Here is a 23,919-nt window from a genome sequence, read left to right on the forward strand (position 1 = left end):
GGCTATACTAATATCTAACAAATTAGACTTCAAATGTAAAACAGTTAAAAGAGACAAAGAAGGACACTATATACTATTAAAAGGAACAATTAAGCAAGAAGACATAACAATCATAAATATTTACGCACCGAACCAGAATGCCCCAAAATACGTGAGGAATACACTGCAAACACTGAAGAGGGAAATAGACACATCTACCATAATAGTTGGAGACTTCAATTCACCACTCTCATCAATGGACAGAACATCTACACAGAGGATCAATAAAGAAATAGAGAACCTGAATATTACTATAAATGAACTTGACTTAACAGACATTTATAGGACATTACATCCCACGACAGCAGGATACACCTTTTTTTCAAGTGCTCATGGATCATTCTCAAAGATAGACCATATGCTGGGTCACAAAGCAAGTCTTAACAAATTTAAAAATATTGAAATCATACACAACACTTTCTCGGATCATAAAGGAATGAAGTTGGAAATCAATAATAGGCGGAGGGCCAGAAAATTCATAAATACATGGAGGCTCAACAACACACTCTTAAACAACAAGTGGGTCAAAGAAGAAATTGCAAGAGAAATTAGTAAATACCTAGAGGCAAATGAAAATGAAGACACAACATATCAAAACTTATGGGACGCAGCAAAGGCAGTGCTAAGAGGGAAATTTATTGCCCTAAATGCCTTTATCAGAAAAGAAGAAAAGGCAAAAATGCAGGAATTAACTGTCCACTTGGAAGAACTGGAGAAAGAACAGCAAACTAATCCCAAAGCAAGCAAAAGGAAAGAAATAACAAAGATTAGAGCAGAAATAAATGAAATTGAAAACATGAAAACAATAGAGAAAATCAATAAGACCAGAAGTTGGTTCTATGAGAAAATCAACAAGATTGATGGGCCCTTAGCAAGATTGACAAAAAGAAGAAGAGAGAGGATGCAAATAAATAAGATTAGAAATGAAAGAGGAGACATAACTACTGACCTCACAGAAATAAAGGAGGTAATAACAGGATACTATGAACAACTTTACGCTAATAAATACAACAATTTAGAAGAAATGGACAGGTTCCTGGAAAGACATGAACAACCAACTTTGACTCAAGAAGAAATAGAAGACCTCAACAAACCAATCACAAGTAAAGAGATTGAATTAGTTATTCAAAAGCTCCCTAAAAAGAAAAGTCCAGGACCAGACGGCTTCACATGTGAATTCTATCAAACATTCCAGAAAGAATTAGTACCTACTCTCCTCAAACTCTTCAACATAATCGAAGTGGAGGGAAAACTACCTAATTCATTCTATGAAGCCAACATCACCCTCATACCAAAACCAGGCAAAGATATTACAAAAAAAGAAAACTACAGACCAATCTCTCTAATGAATACAGTTGCAAAAATCCTCAATAAAATTCTAGCAAATCGTATCCAACAACACATTAAAAGAATTATACATCATGACCAAGTAGGATTCATCCCAGGTATGCAAGGATGGTTCAACATAAGAAAATCAATTAATGTAATACACCATATCAACAAATCAAAGCAGAAAAATCACATGATCATCTCAATTGATGCAGAGAAGGCATTTGACAAGATTCAACATCCTTTCCTGCTGAAAACACTTCAAAAGATAGGAATACAAGGGAACTTCCTTAAAATGATAGAGGGAATATATGAAAAACCCACAGCTAATATCATCCTCAATGGGGAAAAATTGAAAACTTTCCCCCTAAGATCAGGAACAAGACAAGGATGTCCACTATCACCACTATTATTCAACATTGTGTTGGAAGTTCTAGCCAGAGCAATTAGGCAAGAAAAAGAAATACAAGGCATCAAAATTGGAAAGGAAGAAGTAAAACTATCACTGTTTGCAGACGATATGATACTATACATAGAAAACCCAGAAAAATCCACAACAAAATTACTAGAGCTAATAAATGAGTACAGCAAAGTAGCAGGCTACAAGATCAACATTCAAGAATCTGTAGCTTTTCTATACACTAGTAATGAACAAGCTGAGGCGGAAATCAAGAAATGAATCCCATTTACAATCGCAACTAAAAGAATAAAATACCTAGGAATAAATTTAACCAAAGAGACAAAAAACCTATATAAAGAAAACTACAAAAAACTGCTAAAAGAAATCACAGAAGACCTAAATAGATGGAAGGGCATACCGTGTTCATGGATTGGAAGACTAAATATAGTTAAGATGTCAATCCTACCTAAATTGATTTACAGATTCAATGCAATACCAATCAAAATCCCAACAACTTATTTTTCAGAAATAGAAAAACCAATAAGCAAATTTATCTGGAAGGGCAGGGTACCCCGAATTGCTAAAAACATCTTGAGGAAAAAAAACGAAGCTGGAGGTCTCGCGCTGCCTGACTTTAAGGCATATTATGAAGCCACAGTAGTCAAAACAGCATGGTATTGGCATAAAGATAGATATATCGACCAATGGAATCGAATAGAGTGCTCAGATATAGACCCTCTCATCTATGGACATTTGATCTTTGATAAGGCAGTCAAGCCAACTCACCTGGGACAGAACAGTCTCTTCAATAAATGGTGCCTAGAGAACTGGATATCCATATGCAAAAGAATGAAAGAAGACCCATCTCTCACACCCTATACAAAAGTTAACTCAAAATGGATCAAAGATCTAAACATTAGGTCTAAGACCATAAAACAGTTAGAGGAAAATGTTGGGAGATATCTTATGGATCTTACAACTGGAGGTGGTTTTATGGACCTTAAACCTAAAGCAAGAACACTGAAGAAGGAAATAAATAAATGGGAGCTCCTCAAAATTAAACACTTTTGTGCATCAGAGAACTTCATCAAGAAAGTAGAAAGACAGCCTACACAATGGGAGACAATATTTGGAAACGACATATCAGATAAAGGTCTAGTATCCAGAATTTATAAAGAGATTATTCAACTCAACAACAAAAAGACAGCCAACCCAATTACAAAATGGGAAAAAGACTTAAACAGACACCTACCAGAAGAAGAAATACGGATGGCCAAGAGGCACATGAAGAGATGCTCAATGTCCCTGGCCATTAGAGAAATGCAAATCAAAACCACAATGAGATATCATCTCACACCCACCAGAATGGCCATTATCAACAAAACAGAAAATGACAAGTGCTGGAGAGGATGCGGAGAAAGAGGAACACTTATCCACTGTTGGTGGGAATGTCAAAGGGTGCAACCACTGTGGAAGGCAGTTTGGCGGTTCCTCAAAAAGCTGAATATAGAATTGCCATACGACCCAGCAATACCATTGCTAGGTATCTACTCAAAGGACTTAAGGGCAAAGACACAAACAGACATTTGCACACCAATGTTTATAGCAGCGTTATGTACAATTGCAAAGAGATGGAAACAGCCAAAATCTCCATCAACAGAAGAGTGGCTAAACAAACTGTGGTATATACATACAATGGAATATTATGCAGCTTTAAGACAAGATAAACTTATGAACCATGTAATAACATGGATGGACCTAGAGAATATTATGCTGAGTGAATCCAGCCAAAAACTAAAGGACAAATACTGTATGGTCCCACTGATGTGAACGGACATTCGAGAATAAACTTGAAATATGTCATTGGTAACAGAGTTCAGCAGGAGTTAGAAACAGGGTAAGACAATGGGTAATTGAAGCTGAAGGGATACAGACTGTGCAACAGGACTAGATACAAAAACTCAAAAATGGACAGCACAATAATACCTAATTGTAAAGTAATCATGTTAAAATACTGAATGAAGCTGCATCTGAGCTATAGGGTTTTTTTTGTTTTTGTTTGCTTGTTGGTTTGTTTGTTGTTGTTGTTTTTTACTATTACTACTACTTTTATTTCTTTTCTTTATATTAACATTTTATATCTTTTTCTGTTGTGTTGCTAGTTCCTCTAAACCGATGCAAATGTACTAAGAAACAATGATCATGCATCTATGTGATGATGTTAAGAATTACTGAGTGCATATGTAGAATGGTATGATTTCTAAATATTGTGTTAATTTCTTTTTTTTTTCTTTCCGTTAATAAAAAATAAAAAAAATAAAATTAAAAAAAAAAAAAGAATCAAATCTACTGGAATACAGTTCAATGGTTTCAGGTATTTCCTTATAGCTATTCTAATACAGTAAAAACTAAAAAGGAATATCTATATAGTACATGAGAATAACCTCCAGAATAATACCTCTACTCTGTTTTAAATCTCTCAGCCACTGAAACTTTATTTAGTCTCATTTCTCTCTTCTCCTTTTTGGTCAAGAAGAGTTTCTCAATTCCACGATGCCAGGACTCAGCGCATCCCTGGGAGTCATGTCCCACATTGCCAAGGAGATTTACACCCCGGGGGTCATGTCCCACATAACAAGGAGGGCAGTTTACCTGCTGAGTTGGCTTTGAGAGAAAGGCCAGATCTAAGCAAAAAAAAAAAAAAAAAAAAAAAACAGTTTCTCTGAGGATGAATTTTAGGCATGATTATAAGTAGGCTTAGCTTCTCCTTGCAAATGAGTTTTAAATAATGGGATATGAGTAGAAGTGCTTGGGACCACTGCGGGGTCCACAGTTTTTCTTCCTAAACCTCTAGGATTTTTGTACTTCAAAAAAACCTGCAGATGAGCATGGTGATTTCAGACACCATGATGAAAGAGTCTGGATACCTACATTATGGATTAAATGAGAGCTTCCCAGTAATCTGCACCACATAAGCAGGAAATAGCCATCATGGTTGAGTCTTTACCAGTTTTTCTCTTGTCACAGCAGCTAGTGCTACTATAGCAAATATAGAAGGAAGCTACTCTCTTTGGTCAATGTACAAATTTCAGTATGGCTGAAAAAACTATTTGAAATAAAGGCTGGCTACTCTAAAGAATTTGAGAAGGAAGATGAGGGAGTATCTTCCTCATTTTGGGGTCATTAGCCAGTGTTCTCATAGTGAGGACAGGAAACAAGCAACCACAAAAACAGAATGCTTTGAAGACCCCAAAAATACTTCCTGCCTCTAAATTTCTTAATCCCCACCCAGTGGAATTTTAAACTTCCCATGTTGAAAAAATAAGGCAGAAGGAGATAAGTTTCTCAGGGTAAATGCCCTTAATGTATCAGTCTTTCCATTTTAATTTAGGAGGCACTGAATGCATACGTATTGAATGGATGTATACATATTACATATATATATATAGTGTATGCATACATATTATGAGGATGAGAATGATTATCCAAAAGAAATCTCAATGTTTATCCTCTGAAAAATAAAAAAATAACTATTGTCATTCACAATGATGGCCGAGTTGCTGACTCCCTACAGTCCAGGTTAATAAAATCTAGATATTGGGCATTCAATACTATCTAGTTTGGACAGTCATGGGTAGGCAGCTCCAAAGGAAAGACTCCTAACCACAGGGCATCAGGGGCAAAGAAGGCAAATCTTAAAAAAAAAGAATGCACTGTCAGGGGACAGAGTTACTAAGATAAAGGTAAATTTCTCCTTTAAAGTTAAGCTTCCAAATAGCCCTGCTAGCAGAGAGCTGAGAATGCCAAGCAAACTAAAATAAACCCAATTTGATAAGCTCTAAGTTAGGACAGTACAACACTGAATTTTGGTCCTAATAAATCAATTACTACATTAATAATATTGTGCTTAACTCATACTAAAAGCAACAAAGCGATAGAGAAATTTCCTTCGAAATAGGTACTCAACAAAATCCTTTGGCGTTACATTCCAAATTCAGGGATTTGGTATTTAAATTTATTTACTTCGGCAACCTATAAAAATGACAATAAAAATACCTACCAACAAATGATAATATGGGATTGATGAGCTTATAAATATCAGTTGTTTTAGTTTGCTTGGAAGAAAGTTAATGCAAACCTATTTACATTCGAAGGAAGTAATGAATGCTTAAGGCTTCCAGATACTTACTGTAGATAGGAAACATGCAGCAACTTTTTCCCCAATATTATATATAGTTGGGGGGAAGTTATCAACACACAAAATGCAATAGGTCACTCTTCAAAATTGACTCATTTTTCTGCTTTAGCAATAAGTCCTTAAACTATGGTAATTCTATAAGCTGCTCAATTTGTTCTCAGAACTAATTCTAAAATGAATCGGTTGGAGGAACAGATGTAAAAGATTCAAACTCTGAACTGAATCCAAAAATATTTCAACAATCACTTTCATTTTGCCAGATCCAGCTGACTGCTCTTGATCACTTTATGCTTCTCCCTGGAACATGTGATCAGCTATGATTCTAATACATAACTAAGAGAGTCAATAATTAGCTCCCTGATGGCAGATTACACCAAGTGCCTTGAATTTTTATTACTAAAAACTGTAGAAAGGACTGACAACTACTGTGGCGTTCAAGAATCAACCTAATCTGATCCCTGCCTGCATCTCCAGCTATATCTTCATTCTCTGCCCCTCATGCCACCTCTACTTTACTCATTCTCTAAATATCATGAGCGTTTCCAAACATGCCCCCACTTTCTCTTGATTCTATTCCTTTGCATCTACTATTACCTCTTCCTCCCCAGAGTATTTTTTCTTTTCTTCCAACTGACTAATTCATCCTAGTCTTTAAAAATGTCCCCAAAACATCTGCTCAGGGATTCTTCCTTTGACCAGTCACTTAGAAGTTTATCTTCTGCAATATCTATATCATAGCCTCAGTCACAATGTGCAGTAATGACATCAGCTTCTTATATTTGACAGTGAACTCTGAAGATAAAAGTGGGGCTCATTAAATTTTTGTTGAGTGAATTAATGAATGATGGAAAGAAGCCAAATTTTAAATTAGTTTGAAGTATTATAACAAATTTCTTAATAAATGAAAACGAAATAGTTGCTTACCATTCGCATCTTCCATTAGACGAAAGGACAGTGATTACAGGGATATATCAGAGATATTGCAGGTTCAGTTCCAGAAAACTATAATAAATGAATATCACAATAAAGTGCATCACACTAATCCTTTTTTCCAGTGCATATAAAAGTTATATTTACACTATATTGGGCAATAGCATTGTATGTTTTTAAAAAATGAGTTGCATACCTTAATTTAAAAATACTCTATTGGGGCAGGCCATGGTGGCTCAGCAGGCAGGAATGCTTGCCTGCAACGCCAGAGGACCAGGGTTAAATTCCCAGTGCCTACCCATGTTAAAAAAAAAAAAAAAAAAAAAAAAAAAAACCACTTTATTGCTCCAAAATGCTAATCATCAACTGAACCTTTAGCCAGCCATAATCTTTTGCTGGTGGAGGGTCTTGCCTCAATGTTGATGGCTGCTGACTGATCAGGATGGTGCTTTCTGAAGGTTGGGGTGGCTGTGGCAGTTTCTTAAAATAAGAAAACAATGAAATTTTCTGCATTGATTGGCTCTTCCTTTCATGAAGGATTTCTCAGTAGGATGAGATGCTGTTGGTAGCATCTTACCCAGGGTAGAATTTCTTCCAAAATGGAAGTCAATCCTCTCAAACCCTAAGCTTATATAATATCCTACATCCTTTGATGTTTTTTCAAAAGCATTATAGTATTTTCACAAAGACTTGCATCGCGAGAAACCATTTTCTTTGCTTATCCATAAGAAGTAACCCCTCATCCACTCATGTTTTATCATGAAATTGCAGCAAATCAGTAACATCTTCTAATTGTAGCTCTCTTGCTATTTCCACATCTGCAGTTCCTTATTCCACTGAAGCCTTGAACCCCTCAAAGTCATCCATGAGGGTTAGAACTTCTGTTAATGTTGATATTTTGTCCTTCTCCCATAAATCATGAAGTTTCTTAATGGCATTTAGAATGGAGAATTCTTTCCAGAAGGTTTTCAATTTACTTTCCTCAGATCCATCAGAAAATCACTACCTTTGGCAGCTATAGCCTTGCAAAACGTATTTCTTAAATAATAAGACTTGAAATTTGAAATGGCTCCTGATCCATGGACTGCAGAATGGATGATTTTTTAGCAGACATGAAAACAACATAAAAGGCTGAGGAATCCCAGAATAAAATGCAGAGTCTGATGAAATATTCTAACTGTAATACAAATGAATGAAACGACCTCACTGAAGAAGATGACAGAAAAGTGCTGACCTAGAAAATGAGTGAGTCTGTAAAAACTAAGGGAAAAAGGACCTGTACATAAGCACAATACTATAATTAATAAAAATTATTTCCCTTGGGGATTTGGGTTAACAATTCTGGAACCATTGTATATGTATATTGGAACTGAACAATTAACTAAGTGGATGACAGAAAATGGAAGCCAAGTTTCTACACATTGGAAGAGGAGTCTTACAAATAAACAAAAGTAGAAATTAGAATGATTCATGTGGTGATGGATTAGAGTTGGAAACATTGGTATGAATTCATGTTTTGCTCACTATAGCCACAGATGATTAAATAAGAAATATTTATAGGTATGTGCATACACACAGATGAGTACACACCCATATGTTTCCAGAGACTAGAAGCATGACATCCCAATAACACAAGCACACCTAGAACTTAGGCCATGGTTTCTCATCCCATTCTTCTATAGAAGTTACCAGGACTTACTAGAGTCCCTTTTGCTGATTCTAGGATTGAAGCAGGAAACACAGGCAATGACTCTAGAGCACTTTGTAGTGGCAGAAAGTAAGGGAATGTTTTAGAAAAAATACAAAGTACACTGATGAGGGTATTTCAAAGGGACACTGGAGCCAACCCAAAATTTCTTAATGGCCAAAGCTGGAACAATTTGAACAACAAAATAAGGTAGTATTGGATTATAACCCAAAGTTTAAATAAATATCTATGAGTTCATACTGATATAAATAAATGGTTGAATAAGTTAAGAAATATGGAAGAATGGATAAATCTGTGCAGAAGGATCCCATACAATGTATGTAGATACATTTCCCTCAAAGAGGTGAAACATAACTCCCATTCCTTAAATTCAGGCTGTGCATTGACTTCCTTCCAAAGAGTATAGTATGAAAAATGGTATAAAAAAGTGTAATTTTATAATGGAGAAAACTGACACACGCTACCTCAGTAGATGAACAAGTTTAACCTCTACTGTGCAATCATGTTGATAGTTTGTTCCCTTGATATGATGTGATAAGAATGGCACTTTACTTTTGTGTTCTTCCTTCCTCCTAAACCACATCACTAGTGTAATCATGAGAAAACATCACACCAATACCAACTGAGGGACATTCTACGAAACACCTGATGAGAACGCCTCAAAACTCTCAAGGTTATAAAAAACAAAGAAAGCCTGAAAAACTGTCACAGCCAAGAGGAGCCTATAGAGAAATGATGATCAAATGTTAGATGGTATCTTGTATGGGATCTTGGAATAGAAAAAAAAATGACATTAGGTTAAAAAAATAAGGAAATCTTAATCAACTGTGGACTTTAATCAGTAAGATTCAATATTGGCTCATTAATTATGGAAAATGTGCCATGTAATATAAGATGCTATTAATAGGGGAAACTGGGTGTGGTGTACATAGAAATACTTTCTACTATCTTTTCAGTTTTTCTGTAAATTGAAAACTATTCTAATATTTAAAAAATTTATACAAATAGATAAAAATATATAGGAGAGAAAAGAAATACCTAATGGAAGAAGAGTCCAAAGGAAACAGAATGGGATGGAATAAAGAGTAAAGAAGAAAGCTCTGACCTGGTCCAGGAAGAAAAAAACCTCATACCATTTGGAGGTAAGGAGCAAAAAGGTGATGGCTGGATTAAAGGAGTTCATATTTTATAGCTTCAGTCTTCTTGATGAAATATCATGAAAAAGTGGTGGATTATGGATTGAAGACTTGTGAGTATTGCCACTTAGGAATTCTCACAGAAGCATAAGAGAAGAAGTTGAATAAAATATTAAAGGAAACGAAAAGCATGGCTTCCTGGTATTGTGCAGTTAATTGAGATTAGAGATCACTAATCTGAGGTTTTATCCAATGAGTTTTGTGCTTCAAATCTAAAGGTGCCTGAATATCCACTGTAAGAATAAAAAGAAAAAAAGTGCAGACACTGAAAAGACATGGGCCCAAAGCAGTTACAGATGTTGATGGATGTGTTTAGGCAATCAATCATTGGGTCTAGATTTGGCGAATAAGAAAATTACAGAATTAGGGAAAGATAGACCCGGAAAAATAGCAAGGGTAATGTGACTATGAGGTAAAAAAAAAAAAGTGTAGTGAGAGCAATGAGAGTGGGAGAGTGCATACATGGAGGAATAATTTTTTTTTTTTTTGAATGGGCAGATACTGGGAATCGAACCCGGGTCTCTGGCATGGCAGATGAGAACTCTGCCTGCTGAGCCACCATGGCCTGTCCAAAGGAATAATTTTTAAATTAGTGGCAAAGCCATAGGACAATATAAAATAAAGCATCTGTGTTCCCATTTAAAACTATAGAATTGTTCTATGCTGGGTTTTTTAAAAAAATGACCAGGATTCTCCATGTGATTATAAAGCTCAAACAGATAACATTTTGTACATCACACACATGACTGTAAGCCAAAGCCTAATTCAGAGCAAGACCCTAACTTTCTTCAATTCTATGAAGGCTGAGAGGTGAAGAAGCTGCAGAAGAAAAGTTTGAAGCTAGCAGAGGTTGATGCATGAGGTTTAAGGAAAGAATCTGTCTCCATAACATAAAAGTGCAAGGTGAAGCAGCAAGTACAGATGGAGAAGCTGCAGCAATTTATGTAGAAGATCTAGACATGATAAGTGATGAAAGTGAGTACACTAAACAACAGATTTGCAATGTAGGCGAAACAGCTTTCTATTGGAAGTAGTTGCAATCTCAGACTTTCATAGCTAGAGAGGAAGAGTCAATGCCTGGCTACAAAGGACAGGTGAGTCTCTTGTTGCAGACTAATGAAGCTGGATTGTGCTTCTGGCTTTGTATTTAAACTCTCATGACAAATCCAAGGTGATGTAGACTTTCTCCTATGTTTTCTTATAGAAGTTTTATGGTTTAACATTTATCTTGATGTTACATTTTGAGTTATTATTATTTTTTTAAGTGTAAGGTTCTTGTTCGTTTCTTTATATATTGGCATCTAATTGTTCCAGCACCATTTGTTGAAAATGGCATCCTTTTGCTAGTAAATTGACTTTATTCCTTTGTCAAAGATCTGTTGACTACATTTCTGTAGGTTTATTTCTGGTTCCTCTATTCCATTGGTTTCTGTGTCTTCTGTTTCACCAATACTACATTACCCTTATTAATGTTCCTCAAAAGTAAATCTTGAAATTGGGTATTTGGAGTTATACGTACCAGGTGCTTCAAATTCATTTAAGTGTTATTGTTTTCGTCTCCTCTCTTGCCTTTGTTCTTCCCTGAGAATTCCACCTTGAAGAAACCCTGCGTTTTACAGCTTTTTTCAACTGTAGTCCATAGTTATACTGGGGCCCTGTTGTGGTGGGAAGCATGTGGAAGGGGAACCTTTTGTAATCTTCTGATTACATCTCAATGTTTTAGTGGACCTGCATCTTGAATGTTGTGACCTTCGCAAGTGTTTCTCTGGTGGCATTGCTTTTTGCCACTGCCCTTTCCTGGATGTAGCATTCCCCAATTATTTGCTTCAAACTTGACTTCTATTTACTATGCTCATTTAAATTGGATGATCCAGGAAGTCTGGAGAGGTAGATGTGGGATGAATGCCCTACCCCTCCCGAGACAAGGCTCTGGCAAAATCTTATCCCCTGGAGAACAGGAATTTGTTATGGAGAAAACTCTGAGGCTATTCCACCATGATTCCTGTCCCCTTCTCCTGCCATACAGGGGCTCTTTCTTCACTTTTCACCATGAAAACTTGGAGACAAATTCCATAAAAGTATGGAGGCTCCCCTAAGACAGTGGTTCCACATTCTTATGCTAGTCTATGAGTAGTCTCCAGCAATTCATCAAAATTTCCATTTATCTTCTTCTTCTGGTCAGCAAATGTGGGCTTTATCTCTCTGAATTCATCATTCTCCCCAGATTTCAGTGTGGCAATTTGCTCTGCAAAATGAGTCCTAAGAAAGTCAGTGATTTTCAGTTTGTCCTGTTTTTATTGTTGTAAGAATGGGGAGTGATGACTTCCAAGATTCTTTCATATCAAATCTGAAACCTCAAGCCCCTTCCTTATTTATTATTATGTTTTTTTCATGGGCAGGCACTTGGAATCGAACCCAGGTCTCCAGCATGGCAGGAGAGAATTCTACCACTGAGCCACTGTCGCACCAACCCTCCAGCCCCTTCCTTATTTTTAACCTCAGTTTTTTTACTGAATCTCTTATCTCAACATATGAAGATCCCTAGTTTCTTCCAATTATTATTTTTTCTCATCCAAATTTCTAAAAAAGTTATCTCATATTGTCTTCACTTCATCTTCCATTCACTCGCCAAGGTTTCTAACTCCCATCATATCACTGTAATTGCTTCTGCTCAAATCATCAATGATTTCTGACTTGTCAAATTCAATTTACACAAAGCTATTATCTTCTTAAACATCTCCATTACAAATAACATAGGAGCATTGACACGTTGAAGCTTTCTCCTCTCTTGATTTCCTTGACATTTTATTCTGCTGGTCTTTTCCTAATTTGGAGACTTTTTCTGAGTATTCTATCCATTAGGGAACCTCCTTTGCCCTCTTCCTGAATTTTGGAACTTAAGTGTTTTGTGTTGCTGTATCTTCACATTCTCCACAATTATCCCATGAAATTTTATCTCTCCTTACTTTTTAAACTGTATAATTGTCAAGTCTATATCCCTAACATTGTCTCTCACCTCTCACTTCAAACTCATTTTAACTCCTGGTTTGGCCATATCTACTTGGATGTCTTAGAGGGATATCAATCTTTTCATCTCCAGCACCATCTTTTCATCTCCTTGTCTTTGTCTCTTTTCTTTTCCAATTTGCTTCCCCATGTTTACTGTCTGTTATCCCTTTCTCAATTTATTTTCTCATGTTTCCTTTCTAAGAGCTATTTCTCAATTTTCCCCCCAAGCAAGAAATTTAGAAGGCATCTTGCTCTCCTAAACCCACCAAATTGTACATCATACACTCCTGCAAACCCAGTGTAACTTTTAGCACACTGTTCAAATGCATATTATTTTTAAATAAATAAATAAATGAATAAATTTAATAAAAGTTACCAAATTCTATTTCCCAAACACAGCTTTAAATTCCTGTTCAAAAACTTGCTAGCTATTTTGCATTGTTGTTTGCCTTCTCTGAAAATGGAGGTAATATAAGGTAGCTGTGAAGTTTAAATGACAGAAATCATATAAAAACATAGAAAGAACCCAGGACATAGGATGCTCTTTATCCTTTTTTTAACGATGACGATGATGATGATTTTCATTGTGCTGACTTAAACTTTCATCACCTCTTATTGACTCAAGGTAACCCCTTTACTCTCTCCCAGTGTGTTCCTCAAATTTTTTCTTCAGAGTGGGTTATATAAAATGAAAACTGGACCATGTCATTTACCTGCCTATGATCCTTGAAAGGCTTCCTGAAATTCTAGTCCTTATCACACTCTTGGGTGACTGCCTTGTACAGTAAGCTGTGTGAGATCAGAGACCTTGGCCACAGGTTCAGTGTTATATCCCCACATAGCCTGTTAGAGGAACTGGCATTTTGTTAGTGCTCAATAATTACCTGGCAATTGAGTAAATTTGTTAAATGAAAAAACTGTGTTACCATACCATATTATTATTATCCATTTATAATTCTGATTATCTATCTACTCTCAGCAGACTGCAATCTCCACAAATACATGGACCATATATTTTCATATCTAAGTCACAATGTCAAGCACAGCGGGTGGCATGACCCAATAAATATTTACTAACCTGAAAAGATACTGTACTGGCAATGTGAACAAATGTACATATGAAAACACATTTCCTAATATCATATATATGTAGCATTATTACTTAGTGTATTATTTTAAATTCCTGAATTGTCTTCCTGGAAAAGAAAAGGACTTGGGCTGAGAACTGAGAGGGGGCAGAGGGCATAACTACTAATAATTCTTTGTCTTTGCTTTTTATTCGCAATTTTGTGAATAGTTTAATAGGCATATCCCATTAAGTTCTCACAGGGCCCATTTGTTTTCTATCTCCCATAAGCATGTTTTATTAGCTGGTGCACTTCTTTTCCTCTATATGTTTCAGCCTCTGCTGCCACATGGAAAAAAAGGATAAAACTAATTGAGCCTGCTCAGGAGTCTTGTGATTTCTTAACAACCAGGGAATTCTTATTAAAACAAGTATGAATTATTAGGTCTACATAGACTATCATTTCAAACATTAGAAATGATACCTATAATCACTGTTATTTTTTTATTTTTTTGGGGTGGGCATGGGCAGGTTCTGGGAATCAAACCCAGGTCTTTGGCATGGCAGACAAGAATGCTGCCACTGAGCCACCATTGCACCACCCTTATTATTTTTAATATATTCAAATTTAACATAAAAATTAAATTATAGAATTTTTATTAAAATTTGTGATTGAGAAGGTTACATGGGATTTGATATTCCCTGTTTCTACCTCTTAGTTCTGTGGGGGGTAAAAAGTATTGTTTATGAGAAAATTTAATAATTGATGATGAAAACTGTTCACAATATTATAAAATATGAATGAGTGGCTACAAAACTAATATTATAATATACTTTGTAGTAATTCTTAAATAATGGCACAGAAATATTAATTGCCCTTTGAATTACCCAGGAAAGTTATATCCCCCTCAAAATGCATAGTTGATTCTGAGGGACCCTGTGATAGTTTTCTAAAGATAAAATAATTCAGTAGTCACAGTGAGTCCAAGGTTTCTTGAAAGTTGAAGAACATACTTCTCTGGATTCCAGAGTCATCTCTGGTGGGATCCTAGATCCAATCAAATTTTGGCTGAGTTAATCAGCTTCTTTCTGAAATACAAAGAAGCAAGGAGCTTTTGACTTTGTAATAGCCATGAAACATGTCAATGATGCTTCAGGGTTGAAAATAGTGAATATTGAAGACAGTAGCTAAGAATAACCCAAAAATTAAGGGGAGATTTCAAAAGGTAAGCTAATCCTATGGTCAATATTCCTGTAATATGTTTACTTAAAGAGAAGGAAAAAAATAACCTGAGTAAACCCTAGAGATGATTGCAAATGAGAAGATTACAAGTTAAAAACAGAGAAATTGCTGATGGATCTTGAGAGTTTAAGATGTAAAAGAAAATCAGCTGAATGAGATTTAATTTAGATAGACAAAATGCCTTTATAAGAAGAATAATGCCACCAGGATTTATAAATCAAAGTGAATGCCAATTAAAAGCCAAAATAGAAGATAAGAACCACGGGAAAGTTGAGTTTTAATGTCAAAGGATGGAATTAAAGATTTCCACTTTGGGGAAATTCCATTTTTTGCATAACAGTGGACAATTTTTTAGAAAGTTTTCTTTTTCTTTATATAAAATGTGAAATGTTCCATTAAGAATCGTTCCTCTTTAGATTACATTTGAAAAGAGAAATATACTTCTTTAATATTTTACTCATGACCAATAATAATTTAGTTCACTTCAATAAATATGCATTAAGAGTTCATTTTGTATGCAGGATTGAGCTAGGTACCAGGGGTTCAAAGACGATTAAAATATGGTCACTACCCTTGATGAGTTTGTGGTCTCCTAAGGGAAGTAGACAGATAATCGGATAATCTCAGTATATCATCATGAACATTAACTACTTTGTATATACTGTATATTCAGGGTCAGAAGAGGTTCCAAAGATGGGATTAGCATGGCTACAGATATTAGATAGTTTCACCTGGACCAAATACACCTCCTTGATATTTTTATCTTAATTCCAATCTTTACGGAACAAAGATTTATGGAGAGGGGCTAAAAACAGCAACGCAAGCCAAACCAAAATCTGTACATGAAATGCAACCAATAACTAACCATGGATAAAGTGTTGTAGGGGTATACAACAAATTAGAGTTTTAATATTGGTCACAAGATTTTCCTTATTAGGAGTCGATGGAGGTAAATTTTAGGAAGACTAAAATGGTTTCCTTTCCTAGTCCCATTTAGATTTTTATTTTAGTCTTTTTCTTCCTTATTGTGCTAAATATATGCAAAAAAAATCAATTTGACCTATTTTTAGTGTACGATTCTGCGACCAAAACTGCTTTGATGATTTTGTGAAACTTTTACCATGATCTCTTTTTGCCATCCAAAACAGGCACTCAAACCCATTAAACAATAACTGCCTGTTCCCCCCCTCCCAGTCCCTGATAACCAGGTTTTCTAGCTCTATGAATTTGCTTATTCTGAGAATTTATGAAAGTGAAGTCACACAATAATTTTCCTTTATTGTCTGCCTTATTTCACTCACAATGATATCTTGAAGATTCATTCATATTGTAGCATATGTCAGCACTTTTTTTCTTCCTATGATCAAAAAATTTCCCATTGTGTGTGTAATATATCATAAGTATTTATAATATTTATGATGAAACTATTATAAATATTTCTCTTTCAATTCTGTCAATTTTTGCTATATATATTTTGGAGCTCTGTGTTTAGTCATGTGTTTATTTATAATGTTATATACACTCTTGTATTGAAACTTTTATCAATATATAGTGTCCTTTGTCTCTTGTAACAGTTTTCGACTTAGAATCTATTCTGTTAGACAAAAATATAGCCACTCCCACTCTCTTTTTATTACAATTTGCATGAAATACATTTTTCCATCCTTTACTTTCCGCCTCTCTGTGTCTTTGAATCTAAAGTTAGTGACTTGTATATAACATATAGACTGATCATGTTTTTCACCCAGTTTTCCAATATTCTCCTTTTTTTTTTTTTTTTTTTTTTTAAAGGAAAGACAGAGAGAAGGAAGGAAGGATAGAAGGAAGGAAGGAAGGAAGAAAGGGAAACATCTTTAAACATTTTCTGGTTTTATTGTATTCTGTTTCTCCGTTTTCGTTACATGGGCTGGGGCCGGGAATCGAACCGAGGTCCTCCGGCATAGCAGGCAAGCACTTTGCCCGCTGAGCCACCGCGGCCCGCCCCAATATTCTCCTTTTAATAGGAGCATTTAATCCACTCTTAGGTAATAACTAATAAGGAATATTGTGGTAAGAAATTAAAGAACACCTAAATTTTCAAAGTGATATACCCTATTCATGGGTCAGAGATTTTAACATGGTTTAGACATCACTACTCAACAAATTGATCCATCAATTGAATGCAATATCGGTAAAACATTCCAGGACATTTATTTTTGGTAGTAATTGACTAGCTCATTCAAAGAGTCACATGGAAATGCAAAGGATTTAGAAGAACTGAAACAACTTTGAAAAAGAACAAGGTTAGAGGAGTAACAGTACTCAATTTCAAGGCTCACTTTAAAGCTACAGTAATCAAAATATCATGGTACTCATGTTAAGGCAGACTACCAGAATATGGGACAGAGTATATCACCCAGAAACAGACACATATGTATAAGGTCAAGTGATTTTGTTTATATCCATGCCAAGGTGAGTCACTGAAGAAAGGACAGTCTTTAGACAAATGGTATTGGAACAAATATCCACGTGTAAACAAAAAAAAAAAGAATTTGATCCATACCTTGCATCATATGTGAAAATTAATTGAATCATAGATGTAAATCTACAAGCTATAAAATTAATAGAAAAAGATAGGGGGACATCTTTGTGACATCAGGTTAAGCAAACATATCTTAGGAAAGGCACCAAAACTTTAATTGGAGAAAATATGCAAAAACTGGATTAGCCACTGTTCTATTTTGCTAGCTACTGGAATGTGGTATACCAGAAACAGAATAGCTTCTAAAAGGGGGAAATTATTAAGCTGCAAGCTTACAGTTCTAAGGCCATGAAAATGTCCAAATTAAATCAAGTCTCTAGAAATGTCAATCTAAGGCATCCAGGGAAAGATACTTTGGTTCAAGAAGGCCAATGACATTCAGGGTTTTTTTCTCTCTGCTAGAAAGGCACATGCGAACATGGCAATGTCTGCTGGCTTTCCCTCCAGACTTCTTGTTCCACGAAGCTCCCCTGGGTGCATTTTGCTTCATCTCCGAAGGTCTCTGACTGTGTGGGCTCTCATGATTTTGGTGGCTCTCCCATGGCTCTGAGGCATTTTCCAAAATGCTTCCTCATTTAAAGGATTCCAGTAAACTAAACAAGATCCACCTGGAATGGGTGGAGTCACATTTCCCTCTAATCAAAGGTTAATACTCACAATTGGGTGAGTCACATCTCCATGGTGATAATCTAATCAAGTTTCCAACCTACAGTACTGGATACGGATTACAAAGAACAGCTGCTTCCACATGACAGATCAGGATTAAAACGTGGCTTTCCTAGGGTATGTAATCCTTTCAAACCAGCATAGTCACTGTGGTGGTTTGGAATTATCTATCCCAGAAAAACATGTTCCTAATCTGTTCCTTTGAGTGTGAATTCATTGTATGTAAGCTCTTCAATCAGTTAAAGTGTGGCCCAACTCAAGCGGGTTGGGTTTTAATCCTACTAGGGGAGGCCTAGTGGAGAATGCCACAGGGAGAGAAGCCACAGGAAGTCAATGGAATCCAGACAAGAAAGAAGATGCCACCATGTGCATTGCCATGTAACAGAAAAGCCAAGGACCAGGAATCAAATGCACCAGACCCCAAATGCCACAGTCTTCTAAGACAAGACATCACCTTGCCGATGCCTTAATTTTGAACTTCCTCTCACCTCAAAACCATAAACTGATAAATTTCTGTTATCAACCCATTGTATGGTGTTTATTTTAGCAGCCAGGAAACTAACACAATCACATTTTAAAATGTTGCTCTTTAAAGATACTATTAAGGGAATAAAAATATAAACCACTGACTGGGAGAAAATATTTGCAAAAAAAAAGGCTTGTATGCAGAATATATGAAAAACTGTCAAGCTCGATGATATAACTGTGTGTACCTCAATAAAAATGGGTCAAAATTTGAACAGACATTTCTCCAAATAAGATATATGAACAGCAAAGAAGCATATGGAAAAAAATGTTCAACATTATCAACCACTAGGAAAATGAAAATAAAAAACATAGGTACTTTTACAAAGTTAGAATCTGTAATATAAAAATCTATGTGACCATGCCAAGGTTTAGAGATGCTGAGGAGGAAGTGGAACTCTCAGACATGTGTGGGAAAGCATACTGGCTCAACTATTATGGAAATCAGTTTGATCGTTTCTAAAAAAGTTAAACATATACCTATTATATGATCCATCCATTGTACTTCTAGGTAATTATTCAAGAGAAATAAAAATATGTGCCCTCATAAATACTTGTAAACAAATGTTCATAACAATTTTATATATAATAACCCCAAATTTGAAATAATCCAACTGTTCATTAACTGGTATACAGTTAAAATTAGGGCAGTGTGACGGTGGGTCAGTGGTAGAATTCTCACCTGCCATGACAGAGGCCTGGGTTTGATTCCCGGTGCTGGCCCATGCAAAAATAAATAAATAAACAAATGAACCATGCATCTCTATATAATGGAATACTGTTTAGCAATAATAAGAAATAAACTACTACTGACACACACAACAGCATGGATGAATTCAGCATTTATATGAGCAGAAGAAGCCACACAGAAAATCATGCAAACTATATTACTTTATTTATAGAAAATGCCTATTAATCTATAGTACCATAATTTAAATCAATAGTTGCCAGGTGGTAGAGAGACGCAGTGAGGAGGGATTGAATGCAAAGGGAAACAAAGAAACATTGGGGGTGATACATTTATTCACTCTTATTTGTGATGGCAGTTTCTTAGGCATGTATGGGTCAAACTTTATTAAATTAGACATTTAAATATGCACAATTCTGTTTGTCAAGTATCCCTCAGCAAAATTGGCAATGTTTTAAAGTTATTGAAGAGAACAAAATATAAGACTTTTGGTGAGAACAGTATCTCTCTAACTTGGTATTATATGGAAAGAAAAACTTTTCTTTTAAGAAAATAGTGAGTATGGGTAGTTCAGTAGTTAGAATGCCCGCTTTCCATGTGGGAGACCCGGGTTCGATTCCTGAACCATGCACCCAAGAAAAACAGAAAACACATATAATACATTGCATGTTGTTCCAAAAGAAAGAAACAACAATCATTGATTTTAATACTCTGTAACTTAGTTAGAGGAATACCAGATAGGTATGTAAACACTTACAAACTCTTACTTAGAAACAAACAAGCACAACTCAGAGGAAAACATACAATTAGATCAAATGGCCATTTGAAAACAAACCTGCCATGATTTTGATAAAACAATAAGTAATTCATATTTTTACATTTTATTTGAATGCTCTAACCTTTTGCTCTAGCTTTTCCCTTCTTGTATCTCCTTTACCTTAAGTGACCTAAGATCTTTTGATGGTCTTTTTTTTTTCTTTTTTTGCATGGACATGCACTGGGAATTGAACCCAGGTCTCTGGCATGGTGGGCGAGAATTCTGCCACTGAGCCACCATCACACTGCCCTTGATAATCTTTTGATTTGTTAACTTTGCTATGCTACAATGCCCAGATATTCAGCAAAACACTAATCTAGGTATTGCTTATGAACGTGTTTTATACGTGTGATTAAAGTTTATAATCAGTTGACTTTGAGGGGCACTATCTTATAATGTCTGGGTGGGTCTGAGGCAATCAGTTGGCAAGATTAAAAAGCAGAGCTGCTACTTCCCTTGAAAAAGAGAGAGTCCATCTAGGGACAGCGTCTTCAACCCATGCCCAAAAGTTCAACCTGACCTCCTGATGTTCTGCCCTGCAGATTTTGGACTTACCTCACCAATCCTCACAATTGCATAAGTCAATGACCTACAATAAATCTCCAAATGTATATTTTCCATTGGTTCTGCTTCTCTGGTTGAACCCTAACTGACACATATGGAATACCTGTAAATAAACTCATTTACTCAAGACACAGGTTTTGCTGAGCAGTCCATCTCAGACCACTTTTTCTAGGCAGAAGTGATGGCTCCCACCTAGTCTTCTTCATGTCCCTGTACATATTCTAAGTTGTTAATGCATGTATCCCTCTTCTCCATTTGATTGTGAGACTTTTTATATTTTACTAATCCTTATTCTGCCAACTGTTAGCAAATTCTTTGAAAATTCATTCATTCATTCATTTAAACTTATATATTAAATAAATGACCCAAGGCATTTATCCAATGTCTTTTTTCTCATGGGGTATTTGTTCTATTTTTTGCAAAGACAAATATTTTCATCTATAGGCTTCAATGTAATCGTTTTCCCATTGGTGGCCCCAATAATCTGAATTTTTTAAAAAAATTACTCAAAATTCAATTTATCTGGCTACAATCACTTAACAATTCTGAGTTAAAGCACATAGTGTTCTCAAAACACCTGTGTTAACATTCACTCCAAAAACACCACAATGCAACACATTGCCAAGGACTTGCTGAAACATAAATTCTGGAACATTCCTGTACTCATTCCAGGTCACTGTGTAATTCTTACTTTGCTAATGGTAAACTTTGCCTTTGAACTCAGCCACAACAACACCATCTAAAGTTTTCAAGAACATTTAAATGGTAGTTGTGAAAACTGGAAATAGCCCAGAGGCCTTCAGTGGACCCAAATAAGCAAATTTCTTAGGGGGCTTTTTATTTAATCTTCAGGAGATGGTAAATAAGACACACGGTGGAGCAAGAACATCTGAGCTACACAGCCCCTTCAGCGCCAGAGCTATGACTGTTCACCAGTAATGTCTATACTTCTTAGTCCAATCACAGTTGAAATACTCCAACTTCTTTATTTTTTACCTTTATCATCTTTTTTAAAAATGAGAGAGCTGTAGGTTTACAGAAAAATGATGCACAAAATAGAGTTCCCATATAACCCTCCTATTATCAGCACCTTGCAGTAGTGCAGTTCATTTGTACAATGGATAAAAAGTTATTATTATAATTGTACTATTAACTATAGATCAGTGTTTACATTAAGTTTCCACTGTTCGTGCTGTACAAACTTACGTTGTTATTTTTAAATTTTTATTCTGGCAGCATATATACAATCTAAAATTTCCCCTTTTAATTGCATTCCAACATATAACTCAGTATTATTAATTACATTCACAATATTTTGCTACACATCACTACCATCCATGACAAGAACTTTTCCATCACTTCTAACGGAAACTAGGTACAATTTAAGCCTTAGCTTCCCATTCCCTACTTTCAATTTGTTTATAGATTTAAACTTTAACATAGGATTTAAGGAATCTCACTTGTCAAGTTACTATCTAGAGAGGACTAGGAGGAAGAATTTTTATTTGCAATGAATTTACCTTTCTGGGACTCTTCTTATGAATTACTGATAACAAAAATCTTGGTATTTATGTCACGCCATGTATGGCATTGAAAAACAAACACAGCAGCGACGTCAACCTTTTATACTTCTGTTTCCATTTCTCTTCCACTCAGGCCGAATTCTTCCCAGGTCTGTGTGTGTCGGTGTGTGTTATTGTTGTGGTGTTTGGTGAATTGAGATACGTTTACAAATTCTCTGAGGTAAGTCGATAGCCACATGAAAATCAATAGGAATTTTCTGTGTACTGTATCAAAAAGTAAAAATCTAGCAGAGTATATTTCTGACGGAGCTTATCTAAGAAAAGTTGGAGGAATCTCTCTTTGTCATCAATGTCACATCTGAAAAATCTCTATATTACTATAACTGCCCTAACAGCTCTTACCAGCAAAAAATATCCAGAGTACGAAGCACTGGGCATCTCAAAACACATCTGTGCACACAGAATGTGTTACATTTTATAATTAAATTTTATGCTATTGTATTTTAAGATAATTTACAAATTTTTTTATTTAAACCTGTCCTGAAACATCATTTGAAAATACTGTCATTTTTTACTTGTTCCTGCCCAAGTGATGCTACTGTCCCAGGGAAATTCACATGGTCTCTAAGCTTTATTTATTTTTCATTTAAGAAAACCTACAAATAACTCAGATTATTCTTTTTATAGCAATTGAGTTAGATTTTTAGGATCATTATGTCTTCTGGAATGTATTTTCTTATTTATGAAGCAGAAATAGAAAGTCCTTGTCTTTACTTTAAAGGATGTGCATTTGGCAGCTTGTCAATGTTGGAAATAAGAAAAGTTTAAGCTATCAGGTACCACACAAGCCAACCAACCAAAAATGCAGAACAAGTGGTCATCATCTTAATGAGTTGGTGGAACAAGAGCATCAAGTTCATAAGTTAACTTGAGAAAGAGGATGGCTATGATCTCAGTCCTATGGCTTTATAAGTTCAAACAAAAGGTCCAGGATGCGTTCATCTATTTCACTGTCAGAGAATGACTTTGGAGAGCAATGTCAATTGTCCTAATTCCAAATTCCCATCTGTAACCTGCTATTTGAACAGGTTTCACTGTGTTAGTTATGTCAACGAGGGTCAAGCCATTTGCCCTCTCCTAGTTCATTTCCTTTTATTTTATATTTCCCCTCTTTGGGTTTCTTCCCCTTTGCCCAAGTAATTCTGCAGGGTAGGTGCACTTTCTCTTAGGTCTTTATCATATGGTCATTTTGATAAACACATAGTGTATCTCCAGTGGCCATAACACTTTACCGAACAGACGGCTCAAAATAGAGAAGATGTCACCCTTGACACCTAGGAACTTAGCTCATAACTAAAGAGTCCAGATAAAAATCATTAATAAAAGCAAAAGCAACAGGACCAGCCTTCCCAACACAGATCAGCTTCACACTAGCAGTGGCCCAATTGTCGAAGCACCATGATAGGCAAATAATTGTAAGAACCTTAAGCATGGAGA

The sequence above is a fragment of the Tamandua tetradactyla genome, chromosome 7 (assembly GCF_023851605.1).
Source record: "Tamandua tetradactyla isolate mTamTet1 chromosome 7, mTamTet1.pri, whole genome shotgun sequence".
In the NCBI taxonomy this organism is placed as follows: Eukaryota; Metazoa; Chordata; class Mammalia; order Pilosa; family Myrmecophagidae; genus Tamandua; species Tamandua tetradactyla.